This window comes from Protopterus annectens, chromosome 10.part0 (assembly GCF_019279795.1).
Source record: "Protopterus annectens isolate FY-2018-M chromosome 10.part0, PAN1.0, whole genome shotgun sequence".
Taxonomy (NCBI): domain Eukaryota; kingdom Metazoa; phylum Chordata; order Ceratodontiformes; family Protopteridae; genus Protopterus; species Protopterus annectens.
Window position 1 is genome coordinate 964,428,852 of NC_056744.1, and position 18,773 is coordinate 964,447,624.

At 44.0% G+C, this 18,773-nt stretch overlaps 1 protein-coding gene across 1 annotated transcript in view; it reads left to right on the forward strand.

Moving 5' to 3' along the window:
• The window catches only part of LOC122813421 (neurogenic locus notch homolog protein 2-like), a 1,182,542-nt gene that overhangs the window by 755,754 nt on the left and 408,015 nt on the right, over positions 1 to 18,773 (forward strand). The window lies entirely within an intron of this gene.

Below are 18,773 nucleotides of genomic sequence, written 5' to 3' on the forward strand. Positions count from 1 at the left end.
GACTGTGCGTCTCTGGAGCCAGTCGGGGTTGTATTTCTTTATACCCAGAAGCCTGGGTATGACATCATTCAAGACAAGTGGGTATTAAAGATAATTACCAGAGATTACCATATTATCTTTAATACCCACTTGTCTTGAGTGATGTCATGCCAGCATTTCGTAAAAATCTACTGCCAATCATTAGCGGACCGGAGTTCTGCTGTAGCGACCCCTTACCGAGAAAAAGCCGAAAGATAAACAACAACCAGAGGTTACCATATTCCCTTCTCTTCCCCACCCCCTCAGAAAAGATGAATCCCAGATGTGCCACCCAATCACAGGGATTCAGCAACTCTAGAAATCCAAAAGTTGCTTATCCCCACAGACCAAGTAGGATTAGGGACTTACTCCAGATTCTTTTTGGTGACAAAAAGAACAGGGGACATGAGACCCATTTTGGATCTCAGCAAATTGAACGAATCTGTACAGAAGTCCAAGTTCTGAATGGTCACCTTACAGTCGATACTCCGTTGTTAGGGAAAGACATTTGGATGTGCTCCATAGATCTCCAAGATGCATACTACCGTATCAAAATAGACAGGACATCGAGGAGTCAGTCATTATCAGTTCCACACCCTGCCCTTTGATCTCACCACAGTCCCCAGGGTGTTCACCAAGTGTATGGCAGTGGTTGTGGCTCACTTGAGAAGTCCGGGATTCCAATTTCCATATCTGGACAACTGGCTCCTGACTGCCACCACCAGGCATCTACTGTTACAGGCCAGGGACGCTACCATTTCAACTTGCCTGCAGTTAGGAATTACAGTAAATTGGCAAAAATCTGCATTGTTGCCCTCTCAGCATGTGAATTTTATTGGCGCCGAAATAAACACCGTTTCAATGAAGTTTTATCTCCCCGTAGAAAGAATTCAGAGTCAAAGGGAACAAGTCTTGAGCTTACTTCCTCTAAGAAAAGTGAAAGCAAAGGTGGTGCTCAAGCTATTAGGGACAATGGCTTCAAAAATAACACTAGTTCCATTAGCCAGACTGCACACGAGGGTCCTGCAGTGGTTACTTTTTGCCCAATGGTCACTGCAGTATCTACCTCTGTCTTACCCCATCCTGATAACAGATTTGTGCAAACAGGATCTTTGCTGGTGGACCCAGACCAGCAATCTAAACACAGGCAGACCTTTTGTCCCCCCCCCCCCTCAGTTGCCACTGTGACCACGGATACCTTCCAGATAGGGTGGGGGGCATTATCTAGGGAGAACAGTGCAAGGCACGTGGCAGGAACACGAGGCTCATTTGCATATCAACGTCTTGGAGATGAGAGCAGTGCTTCTAGCATTGCACGCACTTCACAGCTTTCTCCCTCTAGGGACTATTGCGATCCACTTGGACAACATGTCGGTGGTGTGGTACTTAAACAAACAATGAGGGGCCAAATCTTACCCCCCTCTGCAGAGAAGCCCTTCGAGTGTGGGAGTGGGCAGTGTCTTCCCAGCGCTTTCTGGTCGCAACACACATCCAGGGGAAATCCAACGTCATAGCCGACAGGCTCAGCAAGGCTATTCTGATGCCTCACGAGTGGTCTCTGAATACACACATTGCGGAACAAATTTTTCGCAAATGGGGTCAGCCTTGCTGTGATCTCTTTGCCACCCCTCTCAATGCCAAATGCAGGAGCTACTTCACACTGATTCCCCTGGAAGGGGAAACACCCAGAGATGCACTTGTTCATGATTGGCCATTGGGATTTCTCTATGCTTTCCCCTCTATTCCCCCTTATATCAAAGGTAATTCAGAAAGCTATATCCTTGGGAAGCAAAATTATCCTAATTGCTCCTTACTGGCCTCTACAGATTTGGTTCCCCTTTCTCAGACCTCATCTAATGGATGAACCGTGGACTCTGGACCCAGTGCCAGATTTGCTGATGCATATGTCAAGGGTGTTCCAGCCCTCTCTCCACACCCTCAATTTGACAGCTTGGCTGCTCCAATTCCATCCCTAGTCAGGCTTCATGACTTTTCTCCTGAGGTTGTACACAATGTTCTTCGTGTTTCACTGTTGCAGTCATTACATTTGGGGTAATCTGCTGGCATGTTGCCCTCAGTCGGCCTGATTAACAAAGACTTGGGTCCTGCATTGGTTGCTGTCCCTTCTTCCATGACGTCAGGTCGTCAGGGGTCTAAAACATGCAGCCGACGCCATTACATCAGTCTTTCTTGCCGCGCGGTGTCTGAAGCAGTTCGCAAATGCCGGTCAGCCGACTCCTGAAATTTTCATTTTCGAGTTTCAGAACCGAAGTCTTCAACTAAAAGCTAAGTACCATGTTGGGAAACTTTTTCTTGCTCCTTACCAATGTCAATTGTATTACTTGTAGGAAGCAAATACCTCAGAAGGATTTTCATTTGTACCTTATTCTTTGCCTAAGCCCTGACCACGACGTACCTTGCTGTCAGTTTTTTGCTTTATTTAATCAGCGCACTATCTGTCGTCGGTACATTTTTGCTTCTAAATATTTCGGTTCTCGGTTTAACTATCCAGAAATGACGTTGGTTAGCCATTTGACTACTGGAATACCTAAAAAATGCAAAGAAGAAGACAGAGACAGGCCATTGAGGTTCAAAACTGCCGACGACACTTCTCCTAAGCCAGTCACCAGTTCGCCGGTACTCAGTGAGGCGCTTTAGTAGCCCCTGACACCCACTACTTCTGATTCACAGGCCTCTACTGAGACCCATTTGGAGTCCGGTATGCCGCATGATGCTTCACCTATGGAACCTGCGGATGTCTCTACCTTGGATGGGTCTGGAGCCGCTGTGCAGGCACCAGCTTCTGAGGGTGTATTCAAGCCTACAGACGTGCATATTAGACTGACACCACCTTCAATATTAAGGCCAAAATCTTGTTCTAGGTCTAAAAAAAACGACGCCCAGGCCACTTGTTCAGGCCACTATGTCTAAAAAAACAAATGATCAAAATGGCTGAAGATTTAATTACTCTAATCAAGGGTAGTCAACCCCCCCCTTCAAAGAGGCCTAGGGCTGAACTTGACTATGAATCTTCTGAACAGGACTCTGTCTCTTCTGATTCTTCTAATGAACTGGATTTGTCCATACCTACTTATGAGGACTCTGATACAGAGGATTCCATTCCTTCTGCTTCTTCCCCTGAGACTTCTTCTTTTGGGAAAACTTTACATATCTTAAGGGAGCATTTAGGTTCATAGGTTCACGGGTTTATACTAGGCTATCTGCCCTAAGGCATTTATAAGCCTAGCCCAAATTTTTGTGGCTTACGCCACCCCTTATATGAAAAAATACTGTGCCCATTAGATGTTCTTCGTCTTCCATTGCTGCAGTCCTGACTATTGGGTATAGTCCGCGTCCCAGTCGGCCCGAATACCAGAGTATAAGGCTGACGTCGGTCAGGGCGCATTAGACTGACGTCAGTACGTCAGGGTACTAATGCGCATGACCGACGTCATATCCTCAGTCTTTTTTGCCGCATGGTCCAATGCAGAAGCAGTTTTGCGAGTGCAGGTTGGCGTACTGAAATATTTCCGAAACCGGAGTTTCAGACCGAAACAGAGTTGGCTAAGTACCCCGTTGGGGAACATTTTGGTTTTTCTTGCCTCAGTATTTTACCGGATGTCAGAAAAAGTGAATAACTGTATTTCTTGTGGGAAACAGATACCTCATAGGGATTATCATACCTTGTGTATACCTTGTTTAGGGCCTGAGCACGACGTTGTTGGTTGCCGCTCTTGTGCTAGGTTTAACAAACGCACTATTAAGAGGAGGTTAGACTGTGCCAGGTTAGTGTTTGGGAAGCGTTGCAATTATAAAATGCCGTCGGATGCTCCGACGCCCGCTTCCTCCAAGAAGCGCAAGGATAAAACAGTGAAGCCTAGGGTTGAGGAACCGGCAGTCCCGGACGTCGGTTCTTTGGAAGGCTCAGTGGAGCCGGAGGTTTTGCCAGGAGTTTCCATGGAGTCCCAGGCAGAAACTATACTCTTACAGGATGTGCCTTCTCAGGAGGTAGGCCAGGCTGAGGGGGCTTCTCAGGTGACTGTTCTTCCCTCTCTTCCCAAGGTAGTTAGGGCCTCTCCTTCTGTTGCCAAAACTTCTATGAGAGGTAGGCCTACTTCAGTTTCAGTGGGGGCTTCTCCTACCATTTCAGGTTCTGTACCTAAGAAACATATGCTTAAGATGGCAGAAGATTTGATTACTATGATTAGGGGTTCTATGCCCCCGCCTGATAAGAGGCCTAGGGTGGAACCTGAGTTTGAGAGTTTTGAACAGTGTTCTGAGGCTTCAGAATCTTCTGTGGAAGATTTGCAGGAGTATTCTACCTATTCTGATTCTGATGTGGATGATTCCACTCCTACAGCGTCTCCACCTGAGGATTTCTCATTTTCAGAGACTTTGCATTCCATGAGGGAGCACTTTAAATGGGAAGGCCAGGATTACTCTGACTCCAGGAAAAGGCTTAGGAGTTCTTGTTTTACCCCAGCATAGGCCTTTAGCTATTCCTCCTGTGTTGAATGTGGTGGAAGATTTTTGCAGAGGCTTCCCTGAACCCTGACTCTTTGCCTCCTGCTCCTGTTAAGCCTGATAGGTATTATAGGGTGCCCAAGCTCATAAATATTTGTTTAAGAGTCCTAGGGGACCCAGAAACTATTTCCCAGGGGCCTAAGGGTGTAAAAGCTTCTGTGGTTAAAAATCCTGTCCCCACTGATAAAGAGGCGAGGGCTTTGGATAGGTGGGGAAAGAAAGTGTATACTTCTTCCACTCTAGCCATGAGAGCTTTGAATTGTCAGTTTCACATGTTAAAATATCAGAATTACCTTCTTTCACAATTGAAATCTAAGGTGGATGCTTTGGCGGAAGGTATTGAGTGTAAAGAGTTGCTGGATTTGGTTCATGTGTCCGAACAAGTGGGTAAGCATTCTTTGCAATGTGGTTTTGATGCTGTACAGGCCTCCTCGAGGGTGGCTGCTACCAGCTCTGTTCTTCGCAGGCATGCCTGGTTGAAGGATCAGAATTTAGCTGAGCATGTTAAGACAAGGATTTTGGATGCTCCTTTACAGTCTGATGTGTTGTTTGGTTCGCCTGTGGAAGCTGTTTTAAAGAAAATGGAGGACAAAGCTAAGTCTATGCAAACTGTTAAAGATTTTTGCAGGTACAGCCACCAAGTTTAGTAGAAATTGGCCTGCTAAGGGGTGGACATATCCTGCTTATGATTCTCAGTCTAGGGGTAGGTCTAGACGTGGTAGGGGCAGGGCTCAAAGTTCTTTTAGGCCTAGAACAGGAGTTCACCTGCTCAGACTTCTGGTGAGGGCAGGGGTCAGTCCTTTCGTAAACAGACCCAATGACCTGTTTTTCAGCTGCCAGCAGATTCACGTCTGGCAGCTCCTTTGGGGAAGACTGTCTCTTTTCAAAGAAAATTGGGATTTAATTACTCAAGACAAATGGGTGTTGGATATCATTCACCACGGTTACAGATTTTATTTCCATACAATGCCCCTTTCAAAGGCATGCCAGACGTTCCTCCTCTACAAAGAAAAGAGGCTCACAAGCAAGTTTTACAGTTACTTCACATAGGGGCCATTCAGCCAGTCCCTGTGTCAGAGAGGGGCCTAGGATTTTATTCTCGCCTGTTCCTTGTACCAAAGAAGGGGAACACGTGGAGACCAATTTTGGATTTATCTCTCCTCAACACTTTTGGACATTCCCAAGTTCAAGATGTTGACGTTACAACAGCTTTTACCTCTGCTGGGCAAAGATCACTGGATGGTAACTTTAGATCTCAAGGAAGCTTACCTTCATGTGCCTATAAGGCTAAGTTGCAGAAAGTATCTGCGGTTTCGAGCTGGAAATTCTCATTATCAGTTCTCTGCATTGCCCTTTGGCTTATCTACTGCCCAGAGTATTCACAAAGGTTCTGGCTCCAGTGATAGCTTACTTCAGGCTTCAAGGAATTCAAATCTATCCTTACTTGGACGACTGCCTGATTCTGGCTCAAGAAAAGGAAGACCTTCTACAGCATCTGGAATATGTTATAGCAGTGCTAAGATGCCTAGGGTATTCTGTGAACGAAATAAAGTCCAGTCTAGTACCCTCTCAAGACATGTGCTTTCTGGGTGTAAGACTGAATACAGCAGCCCAGATGGCCTTTTAACCCCGGACAAACAAAAGAGTCTGTCACTTTACTTCCATCAACTATCTCATCAGTCCGTGCTGACTGCAAGGACAGTCCTTCAAGCATTAGGGTTCATGGCATCTTGTATTCTGGTGCTTCCCAATGCCAAACTGCATATGAGGAAGCTACAATGGTATCTCAAAATGTATGGACACAGCACTGCCAGGATTTGGACACTGTCATTCAAATAATACCTTGCATTCAAAAGGAATTTTGTGGTGGGCTCAGGAATGTCACCTAAACAAGGGACTCTCTGTGACCCGCCAGAGGCAAGTCAGATTCTAACGACAGATGCCTCGGACATTGCTTGGGGAGCTCATCTAAATGGAAAGTGGATACAAGACAAGTGGCCTGCCAGACTACAGCATCTACATATCAACATGAAGGAGATGTTAGCAGTCCAGTTTGCATTAATGGCTTTCAAGGAGTTACTTCTTCCAGGGCAGGTGTTGATTCTAACAGACAACACAACTGTCATGTGGTACATCAACAAGCAAGGGGAACACATTCTTATCCTCTATGCAGGCAAGCAATGATTTTATGGGAGACTGCTAAGTTTGCAACTAACTCTTCAGGCAAGGTTTCTGCCAGGAGCACAGAACTCCTTAGCAGATGTGTTAAGCAGACAAATCATGGATCCCCACGAGTGGAAACTGGATCTTCATGTATTTCAGAAACTGACAGTGTCATGGGGAACTCCAGACATAGATCTGTTCGCTTCTCCACTAAACCACCAGCTGCCAAAGTATTGCACAAAGGGGTTTCATCACACAGCTTGGAAAGTGGATGCTCTGTCTTTCAGTTGGAAAAACCTTCATGTGTATGCCTTTCCACCTCTACCGCTTCTTCCAAAGGTACTATTAAAGGTCAGACAAGACAGGCCAAGGATGATTTTGATAGCTCCAGATTGGCCTCGGCAACACTGGTACCCACTTCTACGGAGTCTGGTAAAGAAGCCTCCATGGCCTTTACCTCTGATTCCTCATCTGTTATCTCAGAAGGACGGTCATCTGCTCAATGTCAAGCTTCACTCTCTTCATCTAACAGCCTGGCATATTCTGTGTTGAAACACAGCAGGTCTCAACTTCCTCAACAAGTTTTAAATGTGATTATGGAAGCTAGAAGGCCTAGTACTAGGAGAGTGTACGCAGAAAAATGGAAGAGATTTTTATTTTGGAGTACAGCAAAGAATTTGGAGATTTCAGAGCCTAATTTGAGTGTGGCTCTTCAATATCTTACTGAATTATTGGACAAAGGTTTGTCCTTCTCTTCCATAAAGATTCATGCTGCAGCAATTTCAGCTCACTATGATTGTGACCCACCTTTGTTTTCGCATCCTTTGTTCAAGCAGTTTCTTAGAGGGGCAAAGAATATAAGATCTCCCCGTAGAGCTCCTACTCCTGCTTGGGATCTCAATTTTGTGTTGGGAAAACTTACTCTACAACCTTTTGAGCCTGCAGCTACTGCTGAATTGAAATATTTGTCATGGAAGACTGCTTTTCTGTTGGCTATTACTTCTGCAAGAAGGGTGTCTGAGTTGCAGGCCCTTATGGCAGTAGAGCCCTTTTTCATTTTCCATAAGGACAGGGTATCATTACGTACTAATCCTTCCTTTATGCCTAAGGTGGTTTCTAGTGTGGCTTTAAACCAAACTATTCATTTGCCTACGTTTTTGCAGATCCTCAAAATAAAGGGGAAAAGATTTTGCACACTTTAGATGTACACAGGCAATTGCGTTATTATTTGAGCAGGACTAAGAATTTTAGGCAGTCTCAGCAGTTACTTGTTTCTTTTGCTTTGAGTTCACAGGGCAAGCCTGTGTCAAAACAAACTATTTCTAGGTGGATTGGCTTTTGCATTGCATTTTGTTATTCCCATCATGGCAAGGAGATTCCAGCTGGGATCAGGCCTCATTCCACTAGGGCTACTGCCACTTCCACAGCATTTCTACGGGGGGTGGCAACTAAGGATATTCTGGAAGCAGCTACTTGGAGTTCAGTGCATACTTTCTCTAGGCATTATCACCTTCCTATATACTCTAAGACTAGGGCTGGTTTTGCCACAGCTGTTTTACAAGGCATGTTGTCAGCTCCTACTACTTTATAATTTGCCAGCCTCCCTTACCTCTGCTTTGGGATTCTACCCAATAGTCAGGACTGCAGCAATGGAAGACGAAGAACATAGTACAGTTTTGTACCTACCATAAATGTAGATGTTCGAGGATTCCATTGCTGCAGTCCAATTTACCCTCCCTCCTTCCCCTCTGTGTTTAGGGGTGGTTGTGTAGGTGAGTTTACATGCTTATCTTTTTATATATATATATATATATTGTTGTATATATTATACATGTTTTTGGTGCAGGTTGTTTTGGGACTTGTCTTTTTGGGTCTTCTGACATCTGGGGCAAGAAAAGACTGAGGATATGACGTCGGTCATGCGCATTAGTACCCTGACGTACTGACGTCAGTCTAATGCGCCCTGACCGACGTCACTGGTATTCGGGCCGACTGGGACGCGGACTATACCCAATAGTCAGGACTGCAGCAATGGAATCCTCGAACATCTACATTTATGGTAGGTACAAAACTGTACTTTTGTTGTGCCTCTGTCCAGCAGTGACACAGAGATGATTCCCGGGATAAACCTACGATCTCCCATCCACAGGTCAAGATTTCTCTTGAACAGAGCCAGCGAGGTGCTCTGCCTCACATGGATCGGGATTTTATTCCACAGCATAGGGAGTCTCTGAGTGATAAATCTATCCCTCCAGCACGTCCTATTTATATCCGTGCTAAGGTTTAAGTCGCTTGCTGTAGTGGTTTTGGTGGATTTGGATTTTTTAAGGTGGAGCATGTCCATTAATTCCGGGTTGGACATGGCCTTGTATGTCAGGCACATGTCACCTCTGAGCAGACGGTATGCAACTGAATAGAGCTGGAGTTTCTTCAATCTGGCAGCATATGACAGATTTTGGAGTCCCTTTATCCTTTTGGTGAGGAACTTTTGGGGTCTCTCCAATTGCTGCAGATGTCGGGTGAGATGCATCCCGAATGGGGCATTGTACTCGATCATTGGTCTGATAAGTGAAGAGTACAGGGAACAATGACCTCACTAGATCTGGATGTGAATCCCTTCATGATCAGGTGGGCAATGTAGAAGGTCTTTCTAACCACTTTAGCAACGTGAGTGTCAAAAGAAAGGCCACTGTCAACCTGGGTCCCCAGGTCCCTGATAACCTCTTCTGTGCTTAGTGGATTGCCACCTATATGGTAGCTTGGGGTTACCTTGTTTTTCCCGAAGGGTATGACTATACATTTTTTGGCGTTTAACTTCAGGCCATGGCTCTGGCACCAGCTATCTGTTTCCTTGAGTCCCTTCTGAAGGATATCCGTGTCCGATGCACTTTCCACTATGGCGCCCAGTTTGCAGTCATCTGCAAACTTTGTCAGCCAAAGTCCTCCCATGTTGGCCTGTACTTCTGAGAAGTAGATGCCGAACAATAGGGGGACAAGGACCGAGCCCTGTGGGACACCACTTGTGACCGGCTTGGATTCTGACATAGCGCCAGCAACTCTAACCCTGTGGGTTCTGTCCTTAAGCCAGTTTGCAACGCATCTTGTGACATATGGGTTTACATTTAAGCTGGTAAGTTTTTCTACAATACCCGAGTGGGGTATTGTGTCGAAGGCCTTTGCAAGGTCAAGGTAGGCTGTATGGACTGCCTTTCCCTCATCAATGGCCTTGGTGACTGTTTTGAAAAAGTCAACCAAGTTCAAAAGGCATGATCTGCCCTTGACGAAGCCAAACTGGGTCGGGTCCAATGTCTGCAAGTCCCTTATATCTTTGTTTATGAGCTCCATTATGATCCTCTCCATAGCTTTGCAGACTAGACTTGTTAAGCTTATGGGGCGGTAATTACCAGGGTCCGTAGAGGCACCGCCTTTGTGGAGTGGGACCACAGTTGCCGTACGCCACTCCTTGGGCACGTATCCTGTGGTAAGGCTGAGATTAAACAGCTGCCTTATGTGCTGGTTTAATTCCTCATTTAGCTCGTGTAGCACACAGCCGGGGACACCATCCGGTCCCATTGATGCTGTGTTTTTAGCTTTAGAGAGAGCAGCTTTCACCTGCGCATTTGAGATGTCTGGGAGGCTACACTCTGCTGGGATAGTTATCTCTCCTTTAGGGGAGAGGGGTGAAGTTTGCACTGAGCCTGTCTGCCAGTATGTTGGCAATGTCTGTGGGTTCAGTGATTTTTGTATCATTTTGGACTAATTCTGAGCATATCTGGGAGTTTCCACCCAGGTTCCTAACATAGCTGAAAAAGGCCTTATGATTGTCCTTTGAATCCATGGCAATTTTTCTCTCAAAATTGGCCTTAGTTGTTTTTATGAGTGCTCGTATTTTTTTACTAATAATAATCAGGGGTGACTTCCCTTTTATGGATTTTGTTCTATCATGTAATAGCTTTCTCCTCTGGGAAAGTCAGGATTTTTCTGAATCCAAAAAGAGGCTTAGAGATTTTCTTCTTCTTCCTCAGCATAGGCCTTTGGCTATACCTCCTGTACTAGACATTGTTGATAATGTGTTTTCAGAATCCAGTATGGCCCCTGATTCCCTGCTTCCAGCCCCTTGTTAACCGGACAGATACTACAGGGTTCCTGACTCCCACAAATTCCTTTTCAAAAATCCTGTTGCGGACCCTGAAACCATTTCTCAGGGGCCCAAGGGCATTAAGGCTTCTACTGCTAAAACTCATACCCCTTCTGATAGAGACTGCAGGGTGCTGGATAGATGGGGTAAAAAGGTTTATACTTCTGCAACCTTGGCAATCAGGGCTTTAAACTGTCAATTCCATATGCTAAAATATCAACAGCATATAATGGGACTGATTAAACAGAAAATTATGTTGATTTCTGACTGTGTGGAAAATAAGGATTTACAGGATTTATTGCATTCAGCTGAACAAGTTGGAAAACATACTTTGCAATGTGGTTTTGATTCTTTGGAGGCCTCTTGCAGGGCTGCTGTTACTGGGTCTGTGCTTAGAAAGCATGCTTGGCTTAAGGAGCAATCTCTGCCTGATCATGTTAAAGCAAAACTGTTGGATGCTCCTTTGCAGCAGGACCATCTATTTGGCAATAAGGCTGAAGAAGTTCTAAAAAAGATGGAAGATAAAGCTAAATTTATGCAAACTGTGAAAGATTTCTTACAAGTACAGCCTCCAAGATTTAGTAGGCACTGGCCTACTAAGAACTGGTCCTTTCCAGTTCCTTCCAGAGCCACTCAAGCCAAACCCAGACATTCCAAAAGCGCCAGGTTTCAGTCCCAAGAGACTTTCAGAACTAAGCAATGAGGGTGCCTCCGCTTCCAAATCTGGAAGTAAAAAGACACCACCCTATGGTAAACAGTCTCAATGACTTTCCTTTAAAATTACCAAGCACTTACCTCTTAGCCGCCCCTTTGGGGGAAAAACTGGCTTTTCATGCAAAAAATTGGCAACTTATAACGTAGGACAAATGGGTTTTAAATATAATGTCCCAGTGATACAGATTTCATTTCCACACGTTGCCAACTCCAGACCTGCCCCCAAATCAGTGGGCAGAGGCTCAGAAACAAGTACTTTCCCTCCTAAACATGGGGGCAATTCAACTAGTACCAGAAGAGGAAAAGGGACAAGGTTTCTATTCCAGACTTTTCCTGGTACCCAGAAAAGACAAATCATGGTGTCCAGTTCTGGACCTGTCTACTCTAAACACCTTTCTGGACATTCCAAAATTCAGGATGCTGACTCTTCACCAGTTACTTCCTATGCTAGGCAAAGATGCCTGGTTGGCAACTCTAAATTTAAAGGAGGCTTACCAGCATATCCCAATCAGGGACTCTTGCAGAAAATACCTACGCTTCAAAGCAGGCTACTTGCATTATCAGTTCTCTGCACTGCCCTTTGGCTTATCTACTGCACCCACCCAGGGTATTTACAAAGTGCCTTGCTCCAGTAATTGCATTTTGCAGGCAAAGAAATATTCAAATATATCCTTATCTGTATGATTGTCAAATTCAGGCAGAAAACCAGGCCATTCTTTTAAAACATCTGGCGTTTGTAAAAAGAGTTCTAACTTGTCTAGGGTACACCATAAACAAAAATAAATCACAACTGGTACCCTCTCAAAAAATTACATTCCTGGGGGAAAGCTTGAATACAGCTGCCCAGATGGCTTTCCTTACACCAGAAAAGCAAATTCATTTGGTGACTTACTTCAACCAGGTGGCCACAAAAACCCTGCTATCTGCAAGACAAATACTGCAAGCCTTTGGGGTTCATGGCCTCATGCATTCTTCTAATTTCATATGCAAGACTGCATATGAGGAAACTTTAGTGGTACTTAAAAAGTTTATGGAGTCAACATTGTCACAGCCTTGAAACAATGATTCCTATCATACCTTGCCTGCAACTAGAGATCCTATGGTGGGCAGAAGCCTGCCACCAAAACAAGGGACTGCCATTAATACCAACCCCTGCCGCCCAAACCCTAACTACAGACGCATCAGACTATGCATGGGGGGCTCATCTGGCAGGGAAATGCATTCAGGACAAATGGAGCCCAAATCAAATGCACCTTCATATCAATCAAAAAGCAATGCTAGTTGTACAGAATGCACTGACAGCTTTCAAGGACTACCTTCATCCAGGACAACTAATGGTAAAGACGGACAACACCACGATTATGTGGTACATAAAAAAGCAGGGGGGTACACATTCCTACCCCCTCTGCAGACTAGCCATGGCATTGTGGAACACAGCCTTGAGCTATCAAGTACCACTACAAGCTCAATTCCTGCCAGGAAAGCTGAATATTCTGGCAGATGAACTAAGCAGAAATCTCATAGACCCACACAAATGGAAACTGGAACCACGGATTTTTAACAGGTTGACAAGCAAATGGGGGAGCCCAGACATAGATCTTTTTGCCACACCCCAGAACTATCAGTTGGACAAATTTTGCACAAGAACTCCTCACAAAAAAGCCTGGAAAGTGGATGCTCTGTCCTTCAGCTGGAAAATCCCATCAGTTTGTGCCTTTCCCCCCCTCTGCCTCTGCTCTCCAAAGTTCTACTAAAAGTCAAACAGGACAAACCAAAAATGACTTTGATTGCTCCAGACTGGCTTCGCCAACACTGCTATCCACTCCTACGCAGTCTGTCACAAATTTCTCCATGGCACCTGCCTCATACACCTTCCTTACTGTCTCAACAGGAGAACCAAATTCTGCACCCTCAGCTCCAAACATTGAATCTTGCAGCTTAGCTAATCATTTAAATTCCTCCTTAGCATCCCTCAGCTAACCTGTGATGGATGTCATTTTGGAGGTGAGAAGACCTAGTACTAGAAAATCTGATGCTGACAAATGGAAAAGATTCTGAGCCTGGAATCAATCTCAAGGGATGAGCACAGCAGCGCCCAATTTGACTCAGATTTTGTAATACTTAACTGATAGATGCTTCACAAGGGCCTGTCTTTTTCTTCCATAAAAATCCATGCCTCAGCCATTTCAGCTCATTACAACACAGAACCCCCCCTTCTTCTCTCATCCTCTGCTAAAGCAGTATCTTAGAGGGGCCAAAAACTTGAGACCTCCCAGGAGAGCCCCAACCCCTGCCTGGGACCTTAACTTTGTATTGGAGAAACTCACTCTACCTCCTTTCAAACCAGCTGCTACTGCAGACTTAAAATTCCTTTCCTGGAAAACAGCCTTCCTTTTAGCAATCACTTAAGCTAGAAGGATTTCTGAATTACAGGCCCTTATGGCAGTGGAGCCTTTCATCATCTTTCATGCGGACAGGGTGTCACTCAGGACCAATCCATCCTTCATGCCCAAGGTGTTATCCAGTGTGGCTCTTAATCAGTCCATTCATTTGCCAACTTTCTTTCCCAAGCCACAGAACAAGGGGGAGCAGATTCTGCATTTTTTGGATGTACACAGACAACTTAGATTTTACTTGGACAGGACTAAATCTCGAAGAAAATCTAAACAACTGCTGGTAGCATTTGCTGCATGGGCAGAGGGAAAGGCTATTTCAAAGCAAATCATTTCTAAATGGATAAGCCATTGTATTAATTTCTGCTGTAAGCACCATGGAAAACCTATTCCCCAGGGGATCAGATCCCATTCCACCAGGGCTGCATCTACTTCTACAGCCTTTCTCAGAGGTGTTCCTACCAGGGATATTCTAGAAGCTGCTACCTGGAGTTCAGTTCATACTTTCACCAAGCATTATCACTTACCAATTTTCTCTAAATCCAGAGCTGGCTTTGCCACTGCTGTTTTACAGGGCCTTATAGCCGGTCCTAATGCTGTATAAAACCATCCTCATAGCTTTGGGAATCTACCCAAATGTAATGACTGCAACAGTGAAACACGAAGAACATAGTACAGTTGTGTACACTTACCATAAATGTAGATGTTCGAGTGTATTCACTGTTGCAGTCCTGGTTACCCTCCCTCCAGCCCCCTGTTTTTCTCTTACTATGCCTCTACTTTCTTTTACTATACTTAAAAGCCTTTTTGGTGTATTTGCTTTTGTTTGGAGGTATATTTTTGTGTTTTTAATTATTTATATATATTTTACTCCCCATTTGGGGGGCACCTGACATCTGGGGCAAGAAAAACTGATGTAATGGCATCGGCTGCATGTTTTATACCCCTGATGACCTGACGTCATGGAAGAAGGGACAGCAGCCGATGCAGGACCCAAGACTTTGTTAATCAGGCCGACTGAGGGCAACCTGCCAGCAGATTACCCCAAATGTAATGATTGCAACAGTGAATACACTCGAACATCTACATTTATGGTAAGTGTACACAGCTGTACTTTCTGACATCCTCTCACAAGCCTTCGACCAGAAAGATTTATACCAGTAAATGGAAAAGATTCTCCTTTTGGGCCCGTGAGAGAAACCTCGATCCTTACACAGCTCTCATTTCTGCCATTTTAGAATTCCTTTCTCAGTTATTCCACCAAGATTCAGAAGCTGCCACTGTTAAAGTTCAACTGGCAGCTATTTCCACTTTTCATTTGGCTAATGAACCTAATCTTATGGGCTCATAGACTGTGTAGAGCTTTCCTTAAAGGGACCATCTTGTTAAGACCCCACCAGTCATGGATCCGGTGGCGCCATGGGATTTGAATTTTGTTCTCAATAGACTTGCATCAAGTACTTTTGAACCCTCAGCAACATGTGACCTTAAGTTATTATCTTGGAAAACTATATTTTTAGTGGCTATCACTTCTGCAAGAAGGGTCTCTGAACTTTTTTGGTGTTTCACAAAGATAGGGTCTCCTTACGGACAAACCCTTCCTTTATTCCTAAGGTTTCTTCTCAAGCCAGTATTAATCAGTCTATTGAACTGCCTGTTTTCTTCCCTAATTTTTCTAACAAGGCAGAGTACAAATTTCACCAACTGAATGTGCATAGACAATTGTGTTTTTATCTGGACAGAACTAAAGATTTCAGAAGGTCAAATTAATTGTTTGTTTCCTTTTCAGATACTAGGAAGGGCCTTCCAGTTTCTAAAGTCACATTATCTCACTGAATTTCCAGCTGCATTTCCTTTGTCTGTTCATCCAGTGGCAGTAGGGTTGCCACCTTGCTTCACGGCTAAAACCGGAGCAAAGCCACGCCCCTCGAGTCACCAGTAACCCCCTCTCCCGCCAACATACCTCCTATTTTGTGATGTCACGACAGCATCACTCAACGGGAACGCCCTCTTTTTTTGTTCCCGCCGCCTGCTTTTGTCTGATTTACTATGCTTTTCTGTAAAAAAAAGCATAGTAAATCAGCCGATTTACAAACTCCGATAGTCTGTTTCCTTTTTGAAACAGAATACCGGAGTTTGTATAGTGTTTTCCGGACTACCGGAGAATCAGTTTGATTTCCTGATAGTCCGGAAAAAAAACGGAGGGGTGGCAAGCCTAAGTGGCAAAGATCTTCTCTTCAGGGTGAAAGCTCATTCTACCAGGTCTGTGTCTACCTCGGTAGCTTTTCAGGCTAAAATTCCAATAGACAACATTTGTGCTGTAGCAACATGGGCTTCACCTTATACATTCATTACTCACTACAAATTGGGTATGGCTTCCAGGAACAGGTCTTCCTTTGGTACTACAGTACTCAGGAGCATTTTCCAATGAGCCACCTAAGATGAAGGTGCTAGGGACGCTGTCCCAAGAGTAAGAATGAAGGCAAGATAAGACTACAGAACATAAAGAAGTTTTGTACCTACCATAATGTTCGATGTTTGTAGTCCATCTTGCCCTTCATTCTTACGAACCCACCCTCCTGCACCCTCCTTGAAGACCTGGGGGTAGATGTCTCCTGTTTGTTTGGTCATGTTAGTCCTTTCGACTTGGTTTGTTCATTGTCTTTATATGTTTCTCCTTGCAGCAAACAAGATCTGGGTTGTGTTAATGATGCATCATGGGATACCTCCTAGCCATGAGCCAACCATAAGTTTTCGAGCTAGAGTATGGCCGAGTCGGAGCTGAGGTTCAGCTCCAATCCCAAGAATAAGAATGAAGGGCGAGATGGACTATAAACATCGAACATTATGGGTAAGTACATAGCTTCTTTTTATACATAAAAGGTGGGAATAATGACTTTTTAATGCAGTGATACTTTCTGTAATGTCTTTAAATGTCAATGGTCTCACAGATAAATACAAAAAAGAAAGAGTAATAAACTGTATTAAGAATGTAGAGCGCAAATAACAGTGTTACAGGAGACACACCTACATACCCAGTAACTATTTCAGATCATGCACCAATAATAACTAAAATAAAAACACAGGGTAATGAAATAAAAATGAGACACTCGCACTTTCCCACCCATCTGTTGAAAAAAGAGGAATTTAAGAATGGGTTATTCAGGAGCTATTAGAGAGGATAGAAATGTCTTCTGAAAATATAGCTAAGGAGTGGGATAAACTTAAGGTGGGAATTAAAAACAGGGTTCACAGATGTTCACAGATTAGTACTAAGCTAACTGCCCTTGCGAGCCATTTTAAGCCTAGCCAGTTATCCCTTGTGAGACTCAAACCCTGCACCTTGTATTTGCAAGGCAAACGCCTTAACCTTTAGGCCACATGGAAATAAAAGAAAGGGAGCTTTGGTTAAAAAGTAACAAAAATTATTTAGAGGGACTGACAAAGTATTGCAGAATAGGGGGAATCTCACAGTATGCGAAGAGGATCAAATGCAGAATCCTAAGAAGAAAATAAAGGATAATATGCACAAGTTATAAAGATTGCTCTTAAGCAATTGCTTTGTGGTAATGACAGTAGAGCACAAAAACTTTTAACACAATGACTCAGGCAACAGAAAGTAGAAAGACTTGTCGCCAAGTATAGGGAACCTATAACAAGGCAGGTAACAAGAGATCCTGTAGAGGTATTAGAAATATTTTGGAAATTATATGCAGGTCTGTATAAAGCAGAGAAATATGGAAATCAAGAAAAGATACAAATGGAAATGTTTATGAAAGAATTAAATATGCCAATGTTAGAGGTAGATGAGGCTCAATTACTAACGGTTAGTATAGGAGGAGATGAGATAAAAATTGTGATGTATAACCAATCTATGGGAAAGTCCCCAGGAACAGGTATTCCTGTGGAAGTTTGGAAGTTAGGAGGGAAGAAACTGATGAAGCTCTGGAAGGTTTTAACAGTATTTTAAGAAGAAGAGAAGCATCAAAATCCTGGAAGAAAGCAGTGGTAGCTGTAATACCTAAAGAGGGTAAAATCCATCAGACCCAGCTTCATACAGGCCCATTTCAATCTTCTTCTTTCGGCTTTTCCCGGTTAGGGGTCACCACAGAGGATCATCTGTCTGCTCATGACTGGCAGTAGAGTTTTACAGTGTCATGTTGCCTGCCTGGCACCCAACCTTCCACAGAAGGCACACACACATGCACACACACACACACCTAGGGCCAATTTAGAGTGTCCAATCCTCCTACTGCGTGTCTTTGGGATGTGGGAGGAAACCGGAGCACCCGGAGAACACCCACACGACCACAGGGAGGACATGCAGACTCTGCACAGAAGGCACCCCAGTCGAGAATCAAATCGGAGAATCTCTTGTTGTGAGGCGGCAGCGCTAACTGCTGCACCACCGTGGCCGCCCATACTGGCCCATTTCAATACTAAACCATAATTATGTATATATATATATATATATATATATATATATATATATATATCAAAAGGTGCTTCAACAAAGTATTAGTTTAAGGGTGTGTACACTTATGCAACCAGCTTATTGTACGTTTTTTATTTTTTATATTTTTTCCCCTAACAGATTTGTTTGCTTTTCAATTGAATTGTACAGGTTATAGGTCACATTAAAGGTGGGAAAAGTTTTGAAATTATATATTGTGGTCTCATTTTTTTATGTCACAAAAACCTGGTGTTTTAACAGGGGTGTGTAAACTTTTTATATCCACTGCAGGTCCTGGGAGTAACCCTCAGTTGAAAAGCTGTTGCTGTTACTGTATGTATTCATTACCTTGTCTTTTCAACTAAAACAC